Source organism: Bos javanicus, chromosome 2 (assembly GCF_032452875.1).
Source record: "Bos javanicus breed banteng chromosome 2, ARS-OSU_banteng_1.0, whole genome shotgun sequence".
Classification (NCBI taxonomy): Eukaryota; Metazoa; Chordata; class Mammalia; order Artiodactyla; family Bovidae; genus Bos; species Bos javanicus.
The window spans coordinates 45,471,355-45,492,034 of NC_083869.1; the positions used below are offsets into that span (position 1 = coordinate 45,471,355).

The 20,680-nt window shown below is 38.1% G+C and overlaps 1 pseudogene; it reads right to left on the reverse strand.

The window, feature by feature from the left end:
• Positions 1 to 1,277: 1,277 nt before the first annotated feature.
• Positions 1,278 to 20,680, reverse strand: part of LOC133256059 (large ribosomal subunit protein eL31-like) — a 33,164-nt pseudogene continuing 13,761 nt past the window's right edge.

Sequence of the window (20,680 nt, forward strand, 5' to 3'; positions counted from 1 at the left end):
TTACTGGACCTTGTAAAGTCTAGAAAATGAACACTATCATTTCATTATAACAGTGAGTACAGCTGAACAAAATTTGTCATAAAGTGCTTATAGGAACTAAAATACAGAAAAATTATTAATTAATGTGGTCCCTCTGGTCTGGACTAATGAAACCCTTTCTGAAAATGCTAAATATCCCCCATTAACAACTAGGGAATTAAGTTTAAAATATCTTTTCAGACTTATTTTAAGCTACTAAGGCTTCATTATAAAAAGTGTCATTAACTCAGACTGATGACTTTAGTAGTATTCATTGATGATGAATGAAGAACTGTTGACAAGAAAGCAACAGGTTTCTGAATAAATGATAACACTGAGAGCAAAATTTTAGTAAATACAATTGAAGATTTTTTTGGTGAAATTTTAAATAAGCTGAGAGATCAAAACAGTTAGATTTCAGAATAAATATTAATAAAAATATGCACTACAAATTGGGTCAGAACAATGATAAACTCTAGACTGACTTTGTTAAAATAATCCTCATAATGGTTCAGCATGGAAATTTTTCTTTTTAGATGAGAAAACTGAGATTCGTAGATGCTGTTATTTACTCAGCTAATAAATGGTCAATTTATACTTTTATCTGCTGGACTCCTGAGTGTTTTCTTTATCACTATCCATAATCACTAGACTGTCTTGGTGGCAGGTTGAGAACAGAGTTAGGTTAACAGAGAAATGTGAAGCAAGGATCTTGAAGAGGACAGGATTTTTCAGACTACTGTTTACATGCTGCAGCTTAATGCTAAATGAAAACATGCTTTCAAATCTTTTTTTTATAAAAATAACTCTTGAGTTTTCAATGAGGCTCTTCTAAAACAATTTAGCTAAAACCAGAAAGTTGTTCAATACAAGTGAAGGCAGATGTTGAATTTACAATGCTAAGACACCTGTAAAACATACACACGTACTGCTGCTGCTGCTGTTGCTGCTGCTGCTAAGTCGCTTCAGTCGTGTCCGACTCTGTGCGACTGCATAGATGGCAGCCCACCAGGCTCCACCGTCCCTGGGATTCTCCAGGCAAGAACACTGGAGTGGGTTGCCATTTCCTTCTCCAATGCATGAAAATGAAAAGTGAAAGTGAAGTCGCTCAGTCGTGTCTGACCCTCAGCGACCCCATGGACTGCAGCCCATCAGGCTCCTCCATCCATGGGATTTTTAGCAGATGTCAACTTTATCCCTAAGAACCAGTTTCTTTTTTCTTTTTTGGAGGTTCAATAACTTTATTGGACAATCAGCAGTTAGTTCTCATCCACATTAACTAAAGATTTTCTAAGGTGATGGCATGCTTCTAGGTAACCAAAGTGTAGGGCTTGTTTGGGGAATCTTTGTCTTCATTACATTTTCCGCACAACTGCACGAAGATCCGGTATGGGACATTCCTTATTCCTGTGGCCCAGATGCGTTTGTTGAACCTGGTGTTGATGCTCATATCGGTCTTCCCATCTCCTTCATGGCACATTTCCAGATTTCTTTGAGTGTCCTAGGGGCACACTTCTTGAAACCCACTCCATGGATGCACTTGTGAATATTGATAGTGTATTCTCTGGTCACCACCTCGCTGATGGTGGACCAGCACTGCTTCTTCTCACCACCCTTCTTTGCAGGAGCTGGGTTTGGAATGACAAGATCCACTTTTTAACCTTTTAGGAAAGAGATTCAGTTTCTATGAGTGGCCTTCTAATAAATTACCATCATGTAGCAATGGCACCCCACTCCAGTACTCTTGCCTGGAAAATCCCAGGATGGAGGAGCCTGGTGGGCTGCAGTCCATGGGGTCGCTAGGAGTTGGACACGACTGAGTGACTTCACTTTCACTTTTCACTTTCATGATTGGAGAAGGAAATGGCAACCCACTCCAGTGTTCTTGCCTGAGAATCCCAGGGATGGAGGAGCCTGGTGGGCTGCAGTCCATGGGGTCGCTAGGAGTTGGACACGACTGAGTGACTTCACTTTCACTTTTCACTTTCATGATTGGAGAAGGAAATGGCAACCCACTCCAGTGTTCTTGCCTGGAGAATCCCAGGGATGGGGGAGCCTGGTGGGCTGCCGTCTATGGGGTCGCACAGAGTCAGACACGACTGAAGTGACTTAGCAGCAGCAGCAGCAGCAGCAACCATGTTTACTTTTAGTGTCTCCAACTACTGAGGGACAGTTCCCCCTACTCTGGTTTCAATACCATTTAAATAGACAGTGTCACTCTAGATTATTAACACATTTATGCTGGTGATTATAAATTTAAATATACATGTGCCAGATAAAGAAAAACAGGTAGAGGTTTGTGGGAAAACTTTTTTAGATGACACGTACTCTTAATACTTTTGGGATAATCCTATTGGGTGAATTTTGAATAGTAAAAGAGAGAAATTAGTATTTTCTGAAATGTAGAATTTTCAATGCTGCGTGTATTCAGATACCAAGGCTGATGGTCATTACCAAAAACTACCTTTAGCATTGATAGTGCAGCTTATCTTTGTGTCTTGGCTATATTTGTTCTTTGCGCTCCATAACAAAATTACTGCACACTCAGTTGTTTAAAACAACACCCATTTATTAGCTCAGGGTCTCTTATGTCGGAAGCTCAGAATAGCAAAGCTTAGGGTTCTCACAAGGCCAAAATCAAGATATTGAGGGAACTGAGTTCTTATTTGGAGACTCGGGGGGTGGAAATCTCCTTCTAAGCTCATTTTGTTTGCAGAATTAAGCTACCCATGACTATTTGGCCCAAAGTCCCCACTGCCTTGCAAGTTGTCAGTTGAGGGCTGTTTTCAGTTTCTAGAGGATGCCCTTGGTCCTTTGCGTGTGGCCCCCTTTCAGCTTCAAACCAGAAGCCTTGTTTCAACTTCTCATCCCTGAAATCCACCTCTCTTCCTCCTTTGCTACTCTCTACTCACAAGAGAAAACTCTGCTTTTAAAGGGATCATGTGATAAGGTTAGGTCTGCCTAGGTAATTTGATTTTCATTTTGATTATGTGTATGTATGTGTTCTCAGTCATCTCCAACTCTTTGTGACCCTGTGGACTATAGCCCATGAGGCTCCTCTGTCCATGGAGTTTTCCAGGCAAAATTATTGGAGTGGGTTGCCGTTTCTTTCTGCAAGGAATCTTACCAACCCAAGGATTAACCAAAGTCAATTTAGTGGTAATCTTAATCTGCAAAAATCCCTTTTTCCATTTTATTAGAGTTATTCAGGAATGAATAGGTCATTCATTCCTTGGTCCATGTTTGGATTCAATATCAATTCAATATATTGAATCCAAACATGGACCAAGCCACTTGAAACTTTGGTCCACCCCCTACCCTATCTAGCTCAAATGTTATCAGGAACCAAGTGGTCAGTTCTGAGCAGTGGTAGTGTAGAAAGGATCAGAAAAGGTTAACCAAAGGTGAACTCAATCTAATTACAAACTGCTCAGCCAAAATTCAACTTGACTTTTGAAAAAAAACAAGACTAAACTAAACTAAATCATCATCTATGTGCTCTAATTGCCAAAGACAGGAAAGAACTTAAATTCTCTAGAAAATAAACAAAATAAAGTTCCCCCCCCTCAATCGTATCTTAAGCCTCTATTATTTCTTTATTCACAATGCTTGGAAATCAGTTATATGAAACATACAAAGAAGCAGAAACAAGTGACGCAAAATCAGAAGTAGTCAGTAAGAGCAGACCCACAGCACTTGGGAATCCCAGAAGAAAAAGAAAGTCATGTAAAGTACATTTCAATAAATAATAGTCGATTTTTTAAAAATTTAATTAAAAATATTGACCCACAAGTATCATAAGCTCATTAAATGCTTTTCATCAGATGAGCACCTTACACCATACACACAGAGGCACATGACTGTCAATCTGCTGAAATCCAAAACAATAGAGAAAAACACTGAAAGCAGCAGAAGAATAAGCACACATTACATATACGGGAACAATGATATAAATTTTGCCTAATTTGTTATCAGAAACAATGGAAGCCAGAAGATAATGGAATACCATTTCTGAAACACTTAATGAAAAAGAATTGTCATGATAATTATGTGCATAGTTGAAATAATCATTTAAATATGAAGGCATGTTTTCAGATAAGCAGAAGTTGAGAGACTTGTTGGCAATAGACGCACATAGCAGACATGCTGAAAGAAGTTCTTTAGGCTAAAGGATCATGTAAATGCAGAAATTTGGATCTATAGGAAGGAATAAAGAGTGGTGGAAATAGTAAATATATGGGTAAATAAAGAATAATTAAATTAACAAGCAATTAAAGCAAAAATAATTTCAATTAATTTGGGTTATATAATTAATACTATATATGATGACAATAGCACAAAGGACAGGAAAGAGGTAAATTGAAATGTACTGTTACAAGTTTCTTATACTATATGTGAAGGGTATAATAATAAGTAAAGTTTGATTATTATGAGTTAAGGAAGCATAGGGCCAGCATGAGAGTATCCATTAAAACATTAAGACACTGAAGTATAGCTAGAGAACCAATAGAAGTGATAAAATCTATTAATAAAAAGTTATCCAAAGGAAGTAAAAGAAATAAGGGAAAAGAAACAAGAACAAACAAGGGGTATAGAAAACAAATATAGTGGTAGTCTTAAGCACAATTTAAGGTATCATAATTAAGAATCAATAATTTAAAACTTAATATTATATTCTATGTCAGTTCAGTTCAGTTCATTCGCTCAGTCCTGTCCAACTCTTTGCGACCCCATAAACTGCAGCATGCCAGGACTCTCTGTCCATCACCAACTCCCAGACTTCACTTGAACCTCTGTCCATTGTGCTGGTGATGCCATCCAGCCGTTTCATCCTCCATTGTCCCCTTCTCCTCCTGCCCGCAATCTTTCCCAGCATCAGGGTCTTTTCAAATGAATTAGCTCTAAGTATTGGAGTTTCAGCTTCAACACCAGTCCTTTCAATGAACACCCAGGACTGATCTCCTTTAGGATGGACTGGTTGGATCTCCTTGCTGTCCAAGGGACTCTCAAGAGTCTTCTCCAGCACCACAGTTCAAAAACATCAATTCTTCGGCGCTCAGCTTTCTTCACAGTCCAACTCTCACATCCATACATGACCACTGGAAAAACCATAGCCTTGACTAGACGGACCTTTGTGGACAAAGTAATGTCTCTGCTTTTTCATATGCTATCTAGGTTGGTCATAATTTTCCTTCCAAGGAGTGAGTGTCTTTTAATTTCATTGCTGCAATCACTGCCTGCAATGATTTTGGAGCCCAGAAAAAAAAAAAAAAAAAAAAATCAGCCACTGTTTCCACTGTTTCCCCATCTATTTCCCATGAAGTGAGGGGACCAGATGCCATGATCTTCGTTTTCTGAATGTTGAGCTTTAAGCCAACTTTTCACTTCTTCTTTCACTTTCATCAAGAGGCTCTTTAGTTCTTCACTTTCTGCCATAAGGGTGGTGTCATCTGCATATCTGAGGTTACTGATATTTCTCCTGGCAATCTTGATTCCAGCTTGTGCTTCCTCCAGCCCAGCATTTCTCGTGATGTACTCTGCATATAAGTTAAATAAGCAGGGTGACAATATACAGCCTTGACGTACTCCTTTTCCTATTTGGAACCAGTCTGTTGTTCCATGTCCAGTTCTAGCTGTTGCTTCCTGACCTGCATATTCTATGTAAATGATTTAAAAACTTAAAAGGCGCAGATTGCTGCTGCTGCTTCTAAGTCGCTTCAGTCGTGTCCGACTCTGTGCGACCCCACAGATGGCAGCCCACCAGGCTCCACCGTCCCTGGGATTCTCCAGGCAAGAACACTGGAGTGGGTTGCCATTTCCTTCTCCAATGCATGAAAGTGAAAAGTGAAAGTGAAGCCGCTACGTCTTGTCCGACTCTCAGCGACCCCATGGACTGCAGCCCATCAGGCTAATTATTAGGATTAAAAAAGGCAAAACCCAATCCTTGCTGCCTACAAGGGATCACCTTAAGAGACAAGTAGTATCCTGTGAAATAAGTAGCATACTGTGAAATAATCATTAATCATAAAATCACAGGTGAAATTAGAAAATATTTTAAACAAAAGACCAAAATATCAAAATATGTGAGATGCATTTACAGCAAAGCTTTGAGGAAACATTATATCTCTAAATGCCTATATTAGAAAAGAAGAAAAATTCAAGTTACAAAGGTAATAAAAAGAGTAAATTAAACCCAAATAAGTAGAAAAAAGGGCATGACAATAAATGGGAAGTCAAATAGAGAAAAGGAAAAAAGAGAAAAATCAATAAATCTGAGTTAACTATTTGAATGGAATAATGAAATTGACAAATTTTTGCAAAGATGATGAGGAGCAAGAGAGTGAGGAAGAAAAGAGGAGATGAATTAACAGTATCAGTACTGAGAAATCCTATAAATGTAACACATAATAATGAACTATTGTGAATAACTTTATGCAATGCTTAAATTCCTTGAAAAGCTCAACTTACATAACTGACACACACACAAAAAGAAAATGTTGATAGCCCTACATTTGTGAAAAAAATTGAATCTCTAATTAAAAATTTGTCCCAAAGAGACCTCCAGGCTTAGATCCCTTCACAAGAATTCTTTCAAATATTTAAGGAAGAAATAATACAAATCTTACCCAAATTATCTCACAAACCATGGTAACAGGGGACAATTCTAACTTATTTTATGAAACTAGCATAAACTTGCTATCATAATCTTAATGACAAAGACACAACAAGTAAATAAAATTATAGACCAAAAATGTATTATATTTCTAGATGTGAAGCATCATCAGTCAAGTAAGCAACTTTTATTCGTGGCAAGTAACGCTTCTGTGAAAGTCGGTGTTACTTGTCATTGCAGACAGCCATCTCATAACGGTGAATTCAGCTCAGTGGAAAGTCTTGTCTTCTTGGTCGATGGGTTGTCTCTCCCTAGACTGCTTTTGATGGGAAAATATGGCAAAAATTGAGTAGGCACTGGCAAGTTGAGCCTGTGTGTGTGTATGTGTCTGTGTGTATTTGTACGAGTGTCATGGTTCTGAATATCTTATTTGAGATAAGTTGAATATAAGGATTGTGGTGAAGGATACAATCTTTCTTATGTAAAAAGGATTTGGTTTTGGACTGGGTTTATGTAAATGTTTATTGTTTGCTCACTATTATTAAAATACAGTAGCACCCAAAATCAAAAAAGTAAACTCTCTGTGATGTATGGGAAATTTTCAAAGGTTGCAAAAAATTTGAATTAAATGCGATCTAAGCATATCCCTTCAAAAAAATAGAGTTTACTTTTTAGAGCAGTTTTTAAATCTTTAAAATTTTTTATTGAAGTATGGTTGATTTAAAATACTGTGTTAATTTTAGATGCACAGCAGTGTTTCAGTTATACATACATATATGTCTATTTTTTTCAGATTTTTTTCCTTGATAGGTTATTACAAAATATTGAGTATAGTCTCCTGTGCCATAGAGTGGGTCCTTGTTAGTTACAGCAGTTTTAAGTTCGTAGTAAAATTGAACAGAAAGTGCAGAATGCCCACATAGACCCTGACTTCATACATGTGTAGGCTCTCCTATTATCAAGATCCCTAACCAGAAGGGTTGGAGAAGGAAATGGCAACCCACTCCAGTGTTCTTGCCTGGAGAATCCCATGGATGGAGAAGCCTGGTAGGCTGCAGTCCATGGGGTCACACAGAAGCGACTTAGCAGCAGCAGCAGCAGCAACCAGAAGGGTACATTTGTTACAAGTGATGAACCTACATTAACACACCATTATCACCCACACCATTATCACACGGAGTTCAGAGTTTACAATAGGATCCACTCTTGGTGTGTTGTATATTTTATGGATTTGGATAAATATATAATAACATGTATCCATCATTAAAGTATCATAAAGAATATTTTTACTGCCCTAAAAAGCCTTGTTCTCTGCCTGTTGTCTTCTAGGAGTTTTATAATTTGATGTTTTACATTTAGGAGTGCTACTGTGAATGGTGTGTTTTAATAATTCTACTTGTTCATTGCTGGGACTGGTATATAGGAAAGAAATTTACTTTTGTGTATTAACTTTGTATCCTGCAACTTTGGTATAATTTCTTATTAGTTCCAGGAGGTTTATTGTTGTTGATTCTTTTGGATTTTCTACTTCGGCAAGCATGTCATGTGTGAGCAAAGACAGTTTTATTTCTTCCTTATCTGATCTGTATACCTTTTATTTACTTTCTTGTTATATTTCATTATCTAGGACTTTCAATACAATATTAAAAGGGAATGATGTGAGAGAACATCTTTGCCTTCATCCTCAGGTCTCAGACAGAGGGTTTCTAATAGATTCTCACTATTAAGTATAACATTAGCTGTAGGTTTTCTGCAAATGTTCTTTATCAAATTGAAGAAGTTTTTTTTTTCTAATTTGCTGAGTGTTTTTATCATGACAGGGGTCAGATTTTTTCAAATGCTTTTTATGCACGTATTGATATAATCATTTGATTTTTCTTCTTCTTCTTTGATATGAGGAATTAACATTAGTTGATTTTCAAACATGCTACCAACCTGCATACCTGGATAAATGCCATTAATCATGATATATAATTCTTCTCATACATTGTTGGATTCGATTTGCTAATAGTTTGTTGAAAAGTTTTATGTCTGTTTTCATGAAAGATATTGGTCAGTAGCTTTCTTATTTTGTAATTTCTTTGTTTGGTTCTGATCACCTGATGTGAAGAACTGACTCATTTGAAAAGACCCTGATGCTGGGAAAGATTGCGGGCAGGAGGAGAAGGGGACAATGGAGGATGAGATGGTTGGATGGCATCACCAACTCAATGAACATGAGTTTGAGTAAACTCCGGGAGTTGGTGACAGACAGGGAGGCCTGGTGTACTACAGTCCATGGGGTGGCAAAGAGTCAGACACAACTGAGCAACTGAACTGACTGAATTTTTCTGGTTCGGTATTAAGGGTCGTTCCAGCTTATTTAACTTATATGCAGAGTACATCATAAGAAACGCTGGGCTGGAAGAAGCACAAGCTGAAATCAAGATTGCCGGGAGAAATATCAATAACCTCAGATATGCAGATGACACCACCCTTTGCAGAAAGTGAAGAGGAACTAAAAAGCCTCTTGATGAAAGTGAAAGAGAAGAGTGAAAAAGTTGGCTTAAAGCTCAACATTCAGAAAACGAAGATCATGGCATCTGGTCCCATCACTTCATGGTAAATAGATGGGGAAACAGTGAAAACAGTGTCAGACTTTATTTTTTGGGGCTCCAAAATCACTGCAGATGGTGATTGCAGCCATGAAATTAAAAGACGCTTACTCCTTGGGAGGAAAGTTATGTCCAACCTAGATAGCACATTCAAAAGCAGAGATATTACTTTGCCAACAAAGGTCCGTCTAGTCAAGGCTGTGGTTTTTCCAGTAGTCATGTATGGATGTGAAAGTTGGACTGTGAAGAAAGCTGAGTGCTGAAGAATTGATGCTTTTGAACTGTGTTGTTGGAGAAGACTCTTGAGAGTCCCTTCAACTGCAAGGAGATCCAACCAGTCCATTCTAAAAGAGATCGGTCCTGGGTGTTCTTTGGAAGGACTGATGCTGAAGCTGAAACTCCAATACTTTGGCCACCTCATGTGAAGAGTTGACTCATTGGAAAAGACTCTGATGCTGGGAGGGATTGGGGGCAAGAGGAGAAGGGGACGACAGAGGATGAGATGGCTGGATGGCATCACTGACTCAGTGGACAAGAGTTTGGGTGCACTCTGGGAGTTGGTGATGGACAGGGAGGCCTGGTGTGCTGCAATTCATGGGGTCGCAAAAAGTCAGACACGACTGAGCGACTGAACTGAACTGAACTGAACTGAAGCCTCATAAAATGAGTTAGGAAGTATCGCCTCTGCTTCTATCATATCAAAGAGATTGTAGAAAATTGTTGTAATTTCTAACTTAAATGTTCAGTAGAATTCACTTATGAATTCATTTTTGGTCTGGTGTTTTCTGTTTTAGAAGGTTATTATTGATTCAATTTATTTAACAGATATAGACCTGTCACATTGTCTAATTCTTCTTGTGTGAGTTTTGGCAGACTGTGTTTTTTGTGGTATTGGCCCATTTCATGTAGGTTATCACATTTTCTCTTTAGGTAATGGTTATTTGTGTGTCTAGTGCAGTAATACTTATGGTTAATTGTTGATAATCCTCAATAACATCTTTAGGAGGTGGGTATCAATAAACCAAACTTCCTATTCAGAAAAAATAGCTAAGAGAGTTTTCATAGACTGGGACTGCATATTATGATTATTTTGTAATCTCAATAGATACTAATCTTACCATTAGGTATGCACATTTATTCATACATTAGAATTTTGAGTAAGTATCTTGGAAAGGCCAAGCTCTATCTTAAGGTTCAGGGACTCTGGGTTAGGTACCATTGAGTTGGCATAATATATTAAACACAGGCTATTCACTTCAGGAAATTAGTGTTTTTACCTTTTGGCCAAATATATATCCATGGTTTTCAAGCAAGCTTGTTGCAGCTTTTCATGGATCAAACTGTTGTATCTCATATGTAGTCTTCTTTTCAAAAAAAGAAATATATATATATAGTATAAACAAATGGAAATGTTCTAATTTCAGACTATTGTATACTATATAATTGTGTTTTTTGAGCCATGGGCCAAAACCCACACATTGTTAAGTGGAGGATTTTTCCCTGAAGGGAATAATTGTTAGCCTGGAATCAGGGATTAAGGATCACAATGTTGGCCTTGCATTGAAGGGAGGAAAATCATTTACCTTCTCTTGAGGGTTTAGAAGCAGATTGGCCCAGATCTGAAGCCCTGAGATGCCTAGAACATTTGTACTGATGGAAGGTGAGGGTATGGGTGACGGAAGTTGTCAGCTGCTCTTTAGCACATGATACATACCATGCTGGAAACAGAGGAAGAGCTGTCTCGGAAGAGTCTCTAGAATGATCTGAGTCTGACAGGAGTTTAGGCTAATTTATTATCCTTGCACCTTTCATAAGGTCTTGTTGAAAAGTATAGCCCAGTCTCTCCTATGCCAAGAGAATGTTAGGAAAACACTAGTTTATATTTGGAGAAATTGATAATAGTATTGCATTGTTTTCCATCCTTTTATCTACTTTCAATATTGCCCACTGGTTATGCCCATTAAGTAGCATGGATCCCAGCAGAGAGCTCATGAGAGTCGCTTGAGGCAAGGAGGTAGCAAGTTAAAAAGGCTGAATTGAAAAACCTGATGGACTTGTGAGAAGAGAGGCAGACAGCTGGGACAAAATTCAAAGGGGAAAATTTCAGGCATAAATTCAGAGAAGTCTTGTGGCTTGTAATTTGTATTATATGTGCAAATACACAAACCCAAAGATTATCAAAATGTACCATTGATACTCACAACACCATCACAGTGGTTTCTGCCTCATGAGTTGTTATCTGGATGGGTTGAGTTAGGACACGAGACAGTCTGCATTTAACTTTTCCTGTTGTCTCACTTTTGCTATCATTGTCCTTCTTTTTCTAAAGTATTATAATTTAAAAAATATGATTCATCATTTTCATCCCATCTCTAGTTATCTAATTAAAGATTTTTAGAGAGAAAAGAAACACAAAAGAATTTAATTATTTATAACCAGTTTTTATTTCCTTTCTCTTCCTTTCTTCCTCCCTTCATCATCCCTTGTTCTCTCTCTTTCTCAGAAGAGAACTTAAGTCTATTAAACATCTGCCATACGCCTAGCTCCATCACACACATTCAGTAGGTGCTGACAACAGATTACTGTAAGTAGCATAGTGCTTAAGGGCCTGCTAAATAGTCAGTTTGATTGGGTTGAAATCCAGGCTCCACCCTTATTAACCAGTGATAATTATGGTACAGATAATACTACATTTAAGTTTCATTTGAGCAAACAGAAAGACTACATGACTCCTTACAGTTAGAAGGTAACCTGTGAATGATTTTAGCCAATAAACTTCAGCAATAATTATATATATCACTTCTGAGTTGGGGGAGTTGTGTATTTAGTTTGCCTTCCCCGTGTTCTATACCCCTCAACCATCTCTACCTGCTGGCCGAGTGACACTAGTGTGAAACTGAAGGTACAGGAAAGCAGAGCCCCAGGAAGGAGGGAGCCTGGATCCCTGCAAAGCACCTAGAACAAAGTTGCACAGGAGAGCTCCTTTAACCTTGGGTTAGAACTGGACCTTGTGTAAAGCCACTGAAGTTTTGAGATTATTTTACATCAATTAACACTGATTACTCTAGTACATTACCTCTGGCAAATTACTTAATATCTAAGCATCAATTTCCTCATCAGTAAAATGGAGATAAAATTAACACTTCACAGAGAGTCATTACAGATATTAAATGGAGTAAAGCAGCAATTGTCTGAGTTACAGTAATTTTGTAAAGCAGTAACTTTTATGTTCAATTTTACAAGTTAGGACACCAAAGCATAGACATATTTGGTAGGTTGTGTCATTGTTGCTTATTTAAGCAAACAGAAAATTATTTTATTGCTAGATATTTCAGTGGGTGAATCTGGCTGTCAGACATATCTGGATTCGGAGATATAAACAACGTTATAAGGAGCTCTCTATATTTCTTTTGATATACATCCTCAGCTCTACTTTCTTTCTTTTGAAAGAAATTAGAATTTCTTTCTAATTCTCATTAGAAAGAGAATTAGAATTCTGGCTTAATAGCAAAAAATGGCCACCATCAACTTAGCAATTACATCCACCAGGGAGAGTCTTTTTTTGACCTGGCCCTGTTCATATTCCAAACCCTGGACCTGTCACTACTTTGCAGAGGATGGCTTACAGGTATTGACCATTCTAGCCTTGAACCCAGTGACTGGCAGAGAAGCTTAGACTGTGTATTTTACAGCTTCACCAAGACTGCATGTTATCAGGATGGGAGGACTTCTCAAAGGAAAATGAAGACACTGTGACTCAGGAAAAGAGTAGAGGCAAAAGCAACAGATGACCACTGTAAAAGCTGGCAAAGGCCTGTGTATCACAACAAGGATATCAACCTAGGCTTGTGTGATTTTGAGACCAAGCTGCCACTAACAGACATTTTGGTTGGTGATAGACTAACTTGTAAATGTCCTGAACTTGTCTCCAGTACTCATTGCACTGTTAAACTTGAAAGGGCAGTACAAGACAGAGAGTTGAATTTTAGGTACTCAAACTGATACTTGTCCTGAAAGGATAGCTGCTTTGTCCTAAGTGTGCTCTAAAACTATAATTACAATAGTATTGATTTATTCATTGCCTCTTACTGTTTATGAAGTGAGGAATACAGATTATACATATTACTTTCCTAAGATTTTGCATCATCTTTAAGCACAGAAGATTAGTTTAACACCTTTGGCATATATTCCAAGTAACAGAATATACTCTAATTAGATCTGCAAAAGCTGTTACCTTGATTACCAGATATACTAGTTATCTTGTCTGTCATTGATCTTATAATTATAAGGGAGGATGCTGTTATTTTCAAATGATCTGGGCTAAATTCTGCCCTTGAGTTCAGGGGCTTTAATTGAGTCTCAGCTCAGTAGATGTTTACTGCTATTTCTGTGCACACAGCAATTAGCTGCATTTCTTTATCCTCAAGGCTTTAAAATTAAAATACTTTACAATCATACCAAATAGGCTCAAATCACCTAATCCCATCACCCTAACATAACAATTTAATTTTAAATCCATAAAAGGTAAGATGAAGAATTATATTCAGTCTTTAATTAAATTAGCTTAATTTTAATCCATAGATATTATCTGTAGGTTTTTCTTAATGTGTATCACAGTTTGCATAGAGTGTTTTACATTGTTGATTGAAAAGATAATGGTCTTTTTTTTCACTTATATGGGATTTATAAAGAAGTGTATTTAACTCAGTTATGTTGTGTATTGCTTTCAGAACATATTACATATACAGTCCTTTTCTGTCGGAATAAACATATTTTACCATATCACCATACATCTTCAGGCTAGCAGATAAATGTTTTCCTCTTTGTAACACTCACAAGCCTTAGGACTTAGTTCACATTATTAAGTGCAATACATATCTTCCACCTCCTTTACAGAACAGGTGTGATGACTGGGCATTTAGAAGCCAGCAACTGCAATAGCACACTATTCTTTAAATTCTTCAAACATCTCCCGAGCTCTACTTTCCTGGCCTGTTGACTTTTACCCAGACACTATCAACAAGCAACCCATTTTCAGGAAGGCCTCATTGTTTACACTGAGCTAGAAATCTGATTTGTTCAACTTTGATAACTTTTCCATATTGACTTAATGGATTTGATATGACCCCTTGGGTGACCGCAGCCATGAAATTAAAAGACGCTTACTCCTTGAAAGAAAAGTTATGACCAATCTAGATAGCATATTGAAAAGCAGAGACATTACTTTGCCAACAAAGATCCATCTAGTCAAGGCTATGGTTTTTCCAGTGGTCATGTATGGATGTGAGAGTTGGACTGTGAAGAAAGCTGAGTGCCGAAAAATTGATGCTTTTGAACTGTGGTGTTGGAGAAGACTCTTGAGAGTCCCTTGGACTGCAAGGAGATCCAACCAGTCCATTCTGAAGGAGATCAGCCCTGGGATTTCTTTGGAAGGAATGATGCTAAAGCTGAAACTCCAGTACTTTGGCCACCTCATGTGAAGAGTTGACTCATTGGAAAAGACTCTGATGCTGGGAGGGATTGCAGGCAGGAGGATAAGGGGATGACAGAGGATGAGATGACTGGATGGCATCACTGACTCAATGGACATGAGTCTGAGTGAACTCTGGGAGTTGGTGATGGACAGGGAGGCCTGGCATGCTGCGATTCATGGGGTCGCAAAGAGTCGGACACAACTGAGCGACTGAACTGAACAGAACTGAACTTGGAATGACACAATACAAGTCTAAGTCTTTTTTATGCTACATTGTTAATGAGAAACAGTCATAAAAGTGCTTGCTTGTATGAGTAAAAACAATATCCTGAACAAGCTTGAGATGGAAGTTCAGTGGTTTGAAGCCCTGCCTCTACCACTTCCCCAACCCTTATCCCCCAGTGGTTTTTAGCAGACCAGTTAAATTTTTTAGCTTCAGTTTACTTAACTAGAAATTAAAGGCAGTAATATTAACTCTATCATCTAAAAGTTTATTTTTTATCTTAAGTTTATGGTTATATAATTTTCACACCCCAAATTTTCCCTCCAGAAGTGTAGTAAAGTCACATACTTGATACATCTCAAAAAACTCTCATGTGCTTTGAAACCAGTTCCCTCTACCAACTTCCAAGCCAGGCCTCAACAGTATGTGAACCATGAACCTCCAGATACTCAAGCTGGATTTAGAAAAGGCAAAGGAACCAGAGATCAAATTGCCTACATCTGTTGGATCATTGAAAAAGCAAGAGAATTCCAGAAAAACATCTACTTCTGCTTTATTGACTATGCCAAGCCTTTGATTATGTGGATCACAACAAACTGTGGAAAATTTTTCATGAGATGGGAATACCAGACCACATGACCTGCCTCCTAGAAATCTGTATGCAGGTCAAGAAGGAACAGTTAGAACTGGACATGGAACAACAGACTGGTTCCAAATCAGGAAAGGAGTACGTCAAGGCTGTATATTATCACCCTGCTTATTTAACTTATATGCAGAGTACATCATGTGAAATGCTGGACTGGATGAAGCATAAGCTGGAATCAAGAGTGCTGGGAAAATAGCAATAACCTTAGATATGCAGATGACACCACACTTATGGCAGAAAGCAAAGAAGAACTAAAGAGCCTCCTGATGAAAGTGAAGGAGGAGAGTGAAAAACTTGGCTTAAAACTCAACATTCAGAAAACTAAGATCATGATATCTGGTTCCATTACTTCATGGCAAATAGATGGAGAAATAATGGAAACAGTGACAGACTATTTTTTGGGGGGGGGGGCTCCAAAATCACTGCCGATGGTGACTGCAGCCATGAAATTAAAAGACGCTTAACTTACTCCTTGGAAGAAAAGTTATGACCAAGCTAGACAGCATATTAAAAAGCAGAGACATTATTTTGCCAACAAAGGTCTATCTAGTCAAAGTTATGGTTTTTCCAGTAGCCATGTATGGATATGAGACTTGGACTATAAAGAAAGCTGAGTGTCAAATAATTGATGCTTTTGAACTGTGGTGTAGGAGAAGACTCTTGAGAGTCCCTTGGACTGCAAGGAGATCCAAGCAGTCCATCCTAAAGGAAATCAGTCCTGAATATTCATTGGAAGGACTGATGTTGAAGCTGAAACTCCAATACTTTGGCCACCTGATGTGAAGAACTGACTCATTTGAAAAGACCTTGATGCTAGGAAAGATTGAAGGTGGGAGGAGAAGGAGACAACAGAGGATGAGATGGCTGGATGGCATCACCAACTCAATGGACAAGAGTTTGAGTAAACTCAAGGAAGCCTGGCGGGGAGGCCTGGCATGTTGCAGTCCATGGGGTTGCAAAGAGTCAGACGTGACTGAGTGACTCAACTGAACTGAACGTGAATGTGAAGGTGTTCAGTCGTGTCTGACTCTTTGTGACTCCATGGACTGTAGCCTACCAGGCTGCTCCGCCCATGGGATTTTCCAGGCAAGAATACTGGAGTGGGTTGCCATTTCCTTCTCCAGGAGATCTTCCCAACCCAGGGATTGAACCCAGGTCTCCCACATTGTAGGCAGATGCTTTACCATCTGAGCCACCAAGGAAGTCCCTGAACTGAACTGAACCAACCTCCAGTCCCTGGCAATCACTTATCTGATTCTTGTCTTTATAGTTTTGTCTTCTTCAGATTGTCATCTAAATGTAACCATAGTGTATATAACTTTTGTATCTGGCTTCTGTCAGTGAAGTGCTTAGAGATTCTGTCACATGTCACACTGTTGCATGCACCTATAAATTGTTCCTCTTTATTGCAAAGTAGTATTCCATTATAGCCATGTACTATAATTTGTTTACTGATTCACCAGTTGATGGACTTTTGGGGTTGTTTACAGTTTGGGTGATAAACACTTGCATATAGGTTTCTGTAACTATATATATTATCATTTCTCTTGGTTAAATATCTAGGAGTGGAACTGCTGGGTTGTATGGCCAGTGTAATAAAGTGTCTAACTCCATTTTTGATGTTTGACCATAGATAACTTTAAGCCCCACCCCTCTCCCTTTCTTTTTCCACATCTGGGCAAGCCATAAAAAGCCCCAAATGCTCCCTCCCTTAGTGTCAATGGACAAGTTCAAACTACTCTGTAACCTCTACCTTGGTCTTCACCACAGTAAAGAACAAAGTCATGACTCCTTCAAACCATCTTGAACTGGCTTGGGAGCTTGCCTTGCTCTTCCCAGAAAGCCTCATTATGTGAGTAATAAACTTTTTCTTATTCTCCTGATGCATATGTGGCATCAATTGTCTTGACATCTGAACCAATTTTGAGAAGGGGGATTGATCCTGCCTTCAGCAAGACTACCATAAAATATTAAGCATGGGTTTAACTTTTAAATCCATACTCATATATTTCTTATAAAATATATTTTATATGAAAATGTCAACTCTCTTCTAAAATAGCTCTACCATTTTGTATTTCTACCACCAACTCACAAGGGTTCTAGTTATTCTGCAACTCTGCATCTTCAGTAACATTTAGCATTTTCAGCCTTTATCAATTTAGTCATTCTGGTAAATATAGGTTTTTAATTTGCATTTTCCTAATGATTAATGATGCTGAACACTTTCCCCCATGTGCTTATTTGTAATCACTTGCAATTAGTATATTTTCTTTGGTTCAAAGTCTGTTCAAACCATTTGGCTCCTTTTAGCTTGATTGTTTCTTATCTTATTATTAGATTTTAAGAGTTTTTTGTGTATGTATTTTGATATAAGTCCTTTATAAGATATATTTTGTAAATATTTATTCCGATATGTGGGTTTTTTTCATTTTATTAATGTCTTGCAAAGAACAGAAGTTGGTTATTTTGTCAAAATACAGTTTACCAGTATTTTCTTATGTAGTTTGTGCTTTTGTGTCATATCCAAGAAATATTTACCTAATCCAGACTTACAAAGATTTCTTCATTTGATTTTTCCCAGAAATTTTAATTTTTAGCTAATTTTATATGGTTCAAGATAATGGAGTAAAGATTGAGATTCCATTTGATATTGTTTCAGCTTTACAGATGGATATTCACTTGTCCAGTATTTGTTGGAAAAAGGTGTCTATTGCTTTTGAATTACCTCAGCACCCTTGCTGAAAATCAGTTGGCCGTGCATGTGTGGGTCCATTGCCAAACTCCGTTTTTCTCCATTGATACCATCCTTATGTCAATCCTCAGTTGCCTTGATATTTCGGTTTTATGAAGTCTTGAAATCAGACAGAATGAACTCTCTATCTTTAGTTTTCAAAAGGGTTTTAGTTACTTTAGATTCTTTGCATTTCCATATGAATTTTGGGTTCAGTTTGCAAATTTTTTAAGCTTTATTATATTGTATGACAAGGTATATATAAATAGTATATTCATTTTTAAAACACATTTATTGAGCTATGATTCATGTCATGTAATTCACCTGCTTAAAGTGTATGGCTCCTTTTTTCAGTATTTCACAGAGTTGTGCAAGAACTACCACAATTTTTTATTTTATTTATTATTATAATTTTATTTATTTTAATTGGAGGCTAATTACTTTACAATATTGTATTGGTTTTGCCATACATCGTCCAGTGTTGTCTCCTTTAAAAGAAACCCGATACTTGTAAGCAGTCACTCTAGCCCTTCTTGTTGTTTAGTCTGTAAGTCATATCCAACTCTGAGACCCCATGGATTCTACAACCCCATGGTTGTAGGCTTCTGTCTGTGGGATTTCTAAAGCAAGAATTCTGGAGTAAGTTGCCATTTTCCTCCTCCAGAGGCTCTTTCCAACCCAGGGATCAAACCCACGTCTCTTGTTTGGCAAGCAGATTGTTTACACTGAGCCACCTGGGAAGCCCACTCCATCCCTGCTGCTGCTGCTGCTGCTAAGTCGCTTCAGTCGTGTCTGACTCTGTGCGACCCCAGAGATGGCAGCCCACCAGGCTCCCCCGTCCCTGGGATTCTCCAGGCAAGAACACTGGAGTGGGTCGCCATTTCCTTCTCCAATGCATGAAAGTGGAAAGTGAAAGGGAAGTCACTCAGTTGTATCTGACTCTTCGCGACCCCATGGACTGCAGCCTACCAGGCTCCTCCATCCATGGGATTTTCCAGGCAAGAGTACTGGAGTAGGGTGCCATTGCCTTCTCCGACAATTTAGATGGTGATTATTAAATACTGTCCTGGGGAGGATTAAAGGTACAGGCTCTGGAATCAGATTGATATTGACTAGAGCCCCAGTCTCTCCATGTATCAGCTATGTTACTTTAGAGACAATTTATTAAATGTCAATCAGCTTTAGTTTCCTCATATGAAAAATGATAATAATGACCACCTCATAAAATTGTTACAAGGAATACATAAATATATGTTATTATATATACATATGTCTCCTGGAGGAGGACACAGAAACTCCCACTCAAGTATTCTTGCCTGGAGAATCCAGTGAATAGAGGAGCCTATGGGCTACAGTTCATAGGGTCACAAAGAGTCAGCCACAAGTGAAGTGACTTAAGCACACATATGTATATATATGCAGTTATTACTACGCTTGGCAAACATTGTATCACTAATACCAGTAGTTGTTATAATGGACATTTATGTGTAAGGAGCTTTATACATATCACTCCACTAGATTTCTAGAACAATCCTAAGAGAAACACACTGTAATTGATAAATAAGTGGTAGGTTTGTAGATATATCAACTGGGTAGGAGGATAGAGGCAGTGTTCCCTGTTACGAATATCTGCTTTTACTTAGGAGTTCATAGCTTAAATTTCTGTATTGTGTTGTCTGTAAATTTAGGTCTTTAGGGCCTTTACTCTCTCTAAGAATTATTCTACCTGTGGCATTACTACAGGACTGCTAAGATGGGGATTACTGGCATTACTTACTCAAATAACATACCTTTAAATGAGAGCAATCATTGATCTTCCTGGACAAATAGACATAAGCATAATCCTATGTACACATGTATTCTACATATACATATTAAATAGGTCAAGCCAAAATGTCAATTCAAGTCAATTCATGTGGGCTGAACTCCCCTTAGTGCTGTGAGGTACATAGAAGAAATCTAAGTGCTGCTGATACTCTGTGCTGGCCAACCCAGCTCACATTTATTCTCAACTCTTTTTTTCCCTTGCCTCCTTCAAGTATAGGATCTGAAAGAAGCCAAATACTCCATAGCTTTATAGCCTTCCTTGCGGATAGAAGGGACCATGTGACACACTTCTGGCCAAGGAGATATTACTAGTGGAGACTTACTAAGAAATTTTTTCATGAAAAAAAGAAGAGAGACTGCTAGAATAGATCCATTTTCTTCTCTGCTGCCATGAACTTGAGACAATGGCAGTCATATTGCAACCATAAAGCTTCATGCATAAGAATGAAAGCCAGTATGCAAGACAAGAGAGGCTGCATGAAATAGAAGACCTGATATTAGTAAAAGCAGCTGGATTTGTAGGCCATCCACTGGCTGTGTGGCTCCAGAATTCTC